At 32.3% G+C, this 7,309-nt stretch overlaps 1 long non-coding RNA gene across 1 annotated transcript; it reads right to left on the bottom strand.

The window, feature by feature from the left end:
- Positions 1–5,568: 5,568 nt before the first annotated feature.
- Positions 5,569–6,353, bottom strand: LOC142236788 (uncharacterized). Its single transcript, XR_012722195.1, has 3 exons — positions 6,001–6,353; positions 5,759–5,918; positions 5,569–5,689 (listed from the first exon to the last, which is right to left on the bottom strand). It is a non-coding gene; the product is annotated as an uncharacterized LOC142236788 (long non-coding RNA).
- Positions 6,354–7,309: the final 956 nt, after the last annotated feature.

Raw genomic sequence — 7,309 nt, 5'->3', positions numbered from 1 at the left:
CCTATCTTATATAAACCGAGTTACGGATTTGACTCCTTTGTAGCGTTCGAATTTCTGCAACAACGGTAATTGGATTTTGAGATCTTCATAACCTACAGTTCTACTTATTAACAAAGTCATTCAAATGAAAATGAGCTTCATCACTCATAATCAAATTTGATCTCTGGTTTAAGTAATAAAATGCTATTGTTCTGGTTCTCTGTTCAATTGTGAACCATTATAAATTATCCAAGTTTAATCTATATAATCTGAAAGGAAAAATAAAAATTAATAAACGAAAGAACTTTTAGCCCCTATATAAATCGAACCCCTGACCTAATTGCTGGAGTCTCTTGGATAAGCAAAGTTTATCCGATCTGGTTGAAATTTAATACAAATAGACCTAAATTTAGATTGTGAATTTTAGGGGAATATGTTTTATCCATCCAGCTGAAATTCAAAGTCAAATGTTCCATTTCACAATCCAGCAAAAAAACAAAACAAATGGAAATTGTTGTAAAAGTACTTCCAAAAATGCCATCCGAAAGAAGTTCTTTATTTTAACAACCCTGGAGTTTCATTTGATTCCATTTTTTTTATAACTCGTTTTACATATTATTAGTAATTTGTATTCTTTTGTTTTAAATACTTTAAAAACAGAGTAAGAATTAATAATATGGTACAAATTATTAAAACTTTGGCGACGCTTTATACCCTCCACCATAGGATGGGGGTATATTAACTTTGTCATTCCGTTTGTAACACATCGAAATATTGCATAAAGTATATATATTCTGGGTCGTGGTGAAATTCTGAGTCGATCTGAGCATGTCCGTCCGTCCGTGTGTTGAAATCACGCTAACTTCCGAACGAAACAAGCTATCGATTTGAAACTTGGCACAAGTAGTTGTTATTGATGTAGGTCGGATGGTATTGCAAATGGGCCATATCGGTCCACTTTTACGTATAGCCCCCATATAAACGGACCCCCAAATTTGGCTTGCGATTGCTCTAAGAGAAGCAAATTTCATCCGATCCGGCGAAATTTGGTACACGGTGTAAGTATACGGTCTCTAACAACCATGCAAAAATTGGTCCACATCGGTCCATAATTACATATAGCCTTCATATAAACCGATCACCAGATTTGTCCTCCGGAGCCTCTAAGAGAAGCAAATTTCATCCGATCCGGTTGAAATTTGGTACATGGTGTTAGTATATGGTCTCTAACAACCATGCAAAAATTGGTCCACATCAGTCCATAATTATATATAGCCCCCATATAAACCGATCACCAGATTTTTCCTCCGGAGCCTCTTGGAATACCAAAATTCATCTGATTCAGTTGAAATTTGGTACGTGATGTTAGTATATGGTATCCAACAACCATGCAGGAATTGGTTCATACCAGTCCATAATTATATATAGCACCCATATAAACCGATCCCCAGATTTGACCTCCGGTGCCTTTTGGAGAAGCAAAATTCATCCGATCTGGTTGAAATTTTGTACGTGGTGGTAGTATATGATATTTAACAACCATGTCAAAAGTGGTCCATATCAGTCCATAATCATATATATAGCTCCCATATAAACCGATCCCGAGATTTGGTTTTGGAGCCTCTTGGAGGAGCAAATTTCATCCAAGTCAGTTGAAATTTGGTACATTGTGCTAGTATATGGCCGTTAACAACCATGCCTAACTCGGTCCATATCGGTCTATAGTTATATATAGCCCTCAGATAAATTGATCCCCAATCACACAAAAATTGGTCCATATCAATAATTGTATATAGCCCCCATATAAGCGACCCCAATTTTTCAATTCTGGCTCCCTACGTACCGTGCAAAAGTCCATATCGATTCGTAATTATTTGTAGACTTACATACCTTTTTGTCTAATATATACCACGTATGGACTAACAATTAAGAAAACGATTTAAGATACCACAACCCAAGTAATTCGATTGTGGATGACAGTCTTTCGTAGAAGTTTCTACGCAATCCATGGTGGAGGGTACATAAGATTCCTAAGATTTACGGCCGTTTATACTTGTTGCTGGGATGAGTATCAAAAATCATCACATAGATGTTCGACAAAAAGTTTTGCTTTACATTAAGGAACATGTGCTTTTCTTCAAATTTCTTTAAAATATACAAATTTTTAAATAAGAAACATGAAAATTTGGATCAATATTTTTTCGCAGTGTATGGCAAAATTTTTAAAAGTTGCACTTCATCATCAATTAAATTGCCTATTCAAAGGATTGTTTTCTTTTTGATAACAAATTTTGTTGAATTTGCAAATCCTGAGTAATTACGGGTGATGCTGTCCAATTAGCATTTTGATTTTCCAAAGGATTTTTGTTTATAACACAACGCACAGACACAAACAAACACCCACACACATACACATAAACATTTGCCATGTGTGTAACATGCACACAGGCCAATTATAAGGATTTGGCAATAAAATTTTCCATCAACACCGGAGGGATAGTTTTGTATAAAATTTCCACCCTCAAATGTTCCATCGACATTGGTCGCAGGTAGAGTTTCTGTTTCTGTTTTCTTTCAACCAAAAATGGTTGTTTCCGTGGATAATTGCGAATTCTGTGGAAATTTCCAAAATAACCTTTGAGTGAGTTCATAAGTAAGGATTTTCTTCGTATCTCGAAAAAAACTGGGGATTTCCGTCCATATGAATGAATGAATGGAACGTTTTCGAAAGAATAGACCAGAACAAAAACGATTACAATGTTTTTGTTGTGTAGAGCTACTAGGATAGCAGTCATGTATACGATGAAGGCAAAGTTTCCTTTCCAGTTGGATATTATCTTCAATGACCATACCATGGAAATTTCTAGAAACAATAACGCCTGCGAGAATACGTTTATACTTGTTACCTTATCGCATTTTCAAAGATCTACTTGAAAAAGAATGTCTTTCCTGGATTTTCTTTAAATATTAAGATTTATATGGCTTTATGTTAAGGAAGGTAGAAAAGAATGAGACCTTTGATGTGACCATTATGTGAGACACATACATATATTGCAAAACAAATGTCATCAATAATTTTCCAATTAAAATCTTAATTTAATTTGAAAAAATATCAAAATTCAAAAATTAATTGATATATGTAATTATTTTTTTTAATCAAGATAAAAGTCAATCACAACAATTAATTAGATCAATTAATTTTTTAATTGGCCTTGGTGATTGATACAATGAAAAATATATTGTCCTGAGGTCAAAGATTTCGTGTCCTTAAAATACGAATGAGTTTTTTGCTTTCCATAGAAGACGCATTTCTCTGGTTCAAGACGATCAACTTTTCTATAAAGTCGTTTTTCCCTTATAATTAATTGATTAGACTTAAAAATGGGTATCTTAAAATGCAAGACAATTTTGTGTGACTAAGGTCAACTTGTCTTTAATAATTGCGAAAATTTCTTCAAAATTCTTAAATTGGTCTTTAAATTTGTCGACTTTTTGCATGTTGACAACAAAGAAATATGTTTAAAAATAGGATACGTTTTTCAACACTTTATTTTAAAGACGATTTATACATCAATCATTGCATAATTTCTACTTGAAGTCAAGTCTGAATGTGGGAATTTATGTTGACGTTAACAAGTTGTTAAAGGACTCTGGTAGCACATGAAGAAAAATTATGAAAAACGAATAAATTAAAATTAACTAAAATTAACTTACATGTGTCCTTACTTGGATTCTCCTCTTCTTTGGCTCGGAATCAATACACTCAAAGAAGAATGAACCCATTAGCGAGTTAGTTTTAACTAACAAGTGTTAATATTGAACTTCGTATGTCGCTAAAGAAGTATGTACCCATAGTAAGTTCAACATTTTCCTATGGGTTAGTAATTTGTTTTAACTTTGGAGCCACCGTGGTGCAATGGTTAGCATGCCCGCCTTGCGTACACAAGTTCGTGGGTTCGATTCCTGCTTCGACCTAATACAAACAAGTTTATCAGCGGTGGATTATCCCACCTCAGTAATGCTGGTGACATATCTGAGTGTTTCAAAGCTTCTCTAAGTGGTTTCACTGCAATGTGGAACGCCGTTCGGAATTGGCTATAAAAAGTAGGTCCCTTGTCATTGAGCTTAACATGGAGTCGGTCATAAGACAGAAGTTCACCAATGTGGTATCACAAAGGACTGAATAGTCTAAGTGAGCCTGATACATCGGGCTGCCACCTAACCTAACCTTAGTCAAGTTCACATTTAACCGTGCAGAAGTAAAAAATTAACTAAATAATATATTTAAAAAAAAAAACGAAAGAAATTAATGTTCTGGATTTCCTAGACAACCTGGTGACTTGGAGCAAGGAGATCTCAAGGGGGAGGATCCCCTTTTTACATGTCATATTATATTTAGTACAAAACATTTACTCTTCTGTAGTACAAATCCTTTAGAATCACTTATTAGATTTTATTTTTATAAGGATCGAACTGCGTACCATCAGTTTTCTAACCAAACACACTGGGCCACTTAGCTCATATACTCCTCAACAACCAAATGTGACTTTGTTTATTCTTTTCTTGCTTGGCTACCAAAGACCATTAATAAAGAAGACGTGAGATAAGCTTGCTCTTCCTCTTTTTCTTGAAAAAACAGAGATTAATATCATACATGTTCCATGAGACGTTGCAACTTTTTTTCGGTTTCTCTTTTCATTTTGCATTCGTAACAAAACTTAATTCGCTTATTTTAGCAATTTTTTTAACTCTTAAACGAACTAAAACACTTTGTGAAACATTTTATTAATAATTTAGTGCAACCGACACAGAAATTTGCGTGAAATGTTGGAGAAAATAGCTAAATAAAAATTGTCTGCATCAAACCAGTAAGTTCGGAGCGCTTTTCCAACAAGTATGATATTAATCTCCGTTTTCTATTACTAACACTATCAAAGCCCAATGCACGACTTCTTTATTAATGGTCTTTGTCCCAGCTAGCATTTTTGTCGTTTTTTAAGCACTTTCGAGTCTTTTTCGAGTCTACTTGGCGATTAAAAAGGCAGAATATGAGCTCATTTTATGAACATAAAAGACTCTTTTGTCGGGAGAAAAACGTGACTACCCGCGACTCTTCTTTATAAATCATTTATGAGTCTTCTTCTATAATATTTTAGAGTCTTTTTCGACTAATTTTTTAGTAGCATTAAAGTCTTTTTTGAATCGTTTTTTGATCAGTTTTAGTCTTAATATACCTCATCTGCGATTCTTTTCCGAGTCGTTTTTCAATTATGATTATAATCCCTTACGAGCCTTTAATTGATCACATATTACTCTATTTATGAGTCACTTATGAGTCATTTAATAGTCATATTTCTAATCGCAAATGACTCTCCTAAGTGCATTTTTGAGTCGGTTTTCTGAACCCTTTCCCTTTAATTAATAATACGTGTTTTTTTATTAATATAAATATTTAATATTAATATTTGTATTATAATTATTTTAATTAAAATACTTAGTATTTAATAACAAAATTATAAATAACAATCATTTGTTAATATATCTTTAAATGAAAAAAAAACAATTAATTTTAATAAAATTAAATAAAAAAATATATATACTTAATCACTTCTTTTCGTTTTTGTCAAACGATCCTTAGCATGAAAAAAATGTTTTTGTAATACGACATTCATTTCCCTGTCTGTCGTTTCGTATTTAAGATGACATATATCTAAAAATATATAAGTGATTTTCTTGTAATAAAATTTAATTATTATTTGTATTATATATATTTACTTACTTTTAATTAAAGTTATTATGAAAGATTTTTCAGCACTGGGCTTAGTGCTAGTCCCCTTCCAGCCATATAATGTAGCCAGTTCATCGGAATATACTTTCCGAACTGAATATCTTAAAAATTGTGCGTGTCCTTCTCCGCCGGTTTTTGCTGTAACCTCTTTCTAAAAAATGTAAACAGTGTTAAGAAAAATTATAAATTATCAATTTTATTTGTTAGTTTGTTTCGTCGTCTTTCATACTTACAATTTGTTTCAGCTTTTCTTCATTTTCCTGTAGCAAATTCTCAAATTCATTTAAATCGTTTTTATTATTAAATGGAAGTTTCTGACAATATTTCTGACAATATTATAGAGATTGCCCCGTTAAAATTGTGATTTAAATATAAAAACACTTGCAATAACTCTGTAAGATCATTATTTGATCACCAAAAGTACTCGAAGATGACTCCTTTAGACGATTTTAAATCGAACACATTTTATGCCCATTAGCGCGAGTCATTTTCGTGCCATTTGTGGTCCCGTAACTGTTTAAGCAGTTTTTGATTACCAAAAGTACTCGAAGATGACTCCTCTAGACGGTTTTTGTTAGATTTTTGTTATTTTTTATTGTATTTTATAACGAACTCATTTTACGCCCATTAGCGCGAGTCATTTTCGTATCGTATTATAATCACATAACTGACATATCAGTTTTTGATCTTCTAAAGTACTCGAATATGACTCATTTACATGATTTTTGTTAAAACAATCACCCAAATGCTAGCTGGGGTTGGCTACATGTATTCGTTAACACATACAGTCAAGGGTGTCTATTTTATAAACACCACACGAGCACATGTATCGGAGACGAACTATTGTCTAGAAATAGATGCACTTTCCGGTAGTTAGAATCAAAGATAATAAAAGAGGAAGATGGGAGATTGGCTACTGAGCACATCAAACCATTTACCACATTAGTTTAATACTCGAACCAAACGCGTATACGACAAGTATTGACATAGCATTAAAATGCACATAAAAAGAAATTAAGAGCACGAAATAAATTTCCATAAATGGGAAAATGTATTTTTTTTTGTTGTTGCCTAAAATTTATCATTGTTTCATTAAGAAAATTAAATTTTTCATTTAAAAAATAAAAACTAAAAACAACGAAAAGGTTACAAACATATATTAAACTAATCTGGTAAATGCAACATTTGGTATGACGCAAGCCAATCTCCCATCTTCCTCTTTTATTATCTTTGGTTAGAATTGACATTCATCGTTAGTTTATTTATACTAAAAATGGAAATTTCGATATGCTTTTTTCAGCATGCCATGAAAATAAGTGAATCTTTATTTCAAGTATGACCCAAAAATTTTGTGTACTAAAAGTAGATATAAAATATAAACTAAAGAAGAATATTATTTTTATAAGATTCGCAAATGTAGTAAGAAGCGTGGTTAATATGTTGTAGTCATGTATCGTCAATCATTTTTTTGCTTTTATGACAAGGATTATTTTTGCAAAAGATAGTTAAAAATCCAAAAATTGCAGTAAATCTTCGTTATTT

This window comes from Haematobia irritans, chromosome 4, assembly GCF_050003625.1.
Source record: "Haematobia irritans isolate KBUSLIRL chromosome 4, ASM5000362v1, whole genome shotgun sequence".
Taxonomy (NCBI): domain Eukaryota; kingdom Metazoa; phylum Arthropoda; class Insecta; order Diptera; family Muscidae; genus Haematobia; species Haematobia irritans.
Note: the sequence above shows the minus strand (reverse complement) of the source record. Positions and strands in the feature narration are given on the sequence as shown.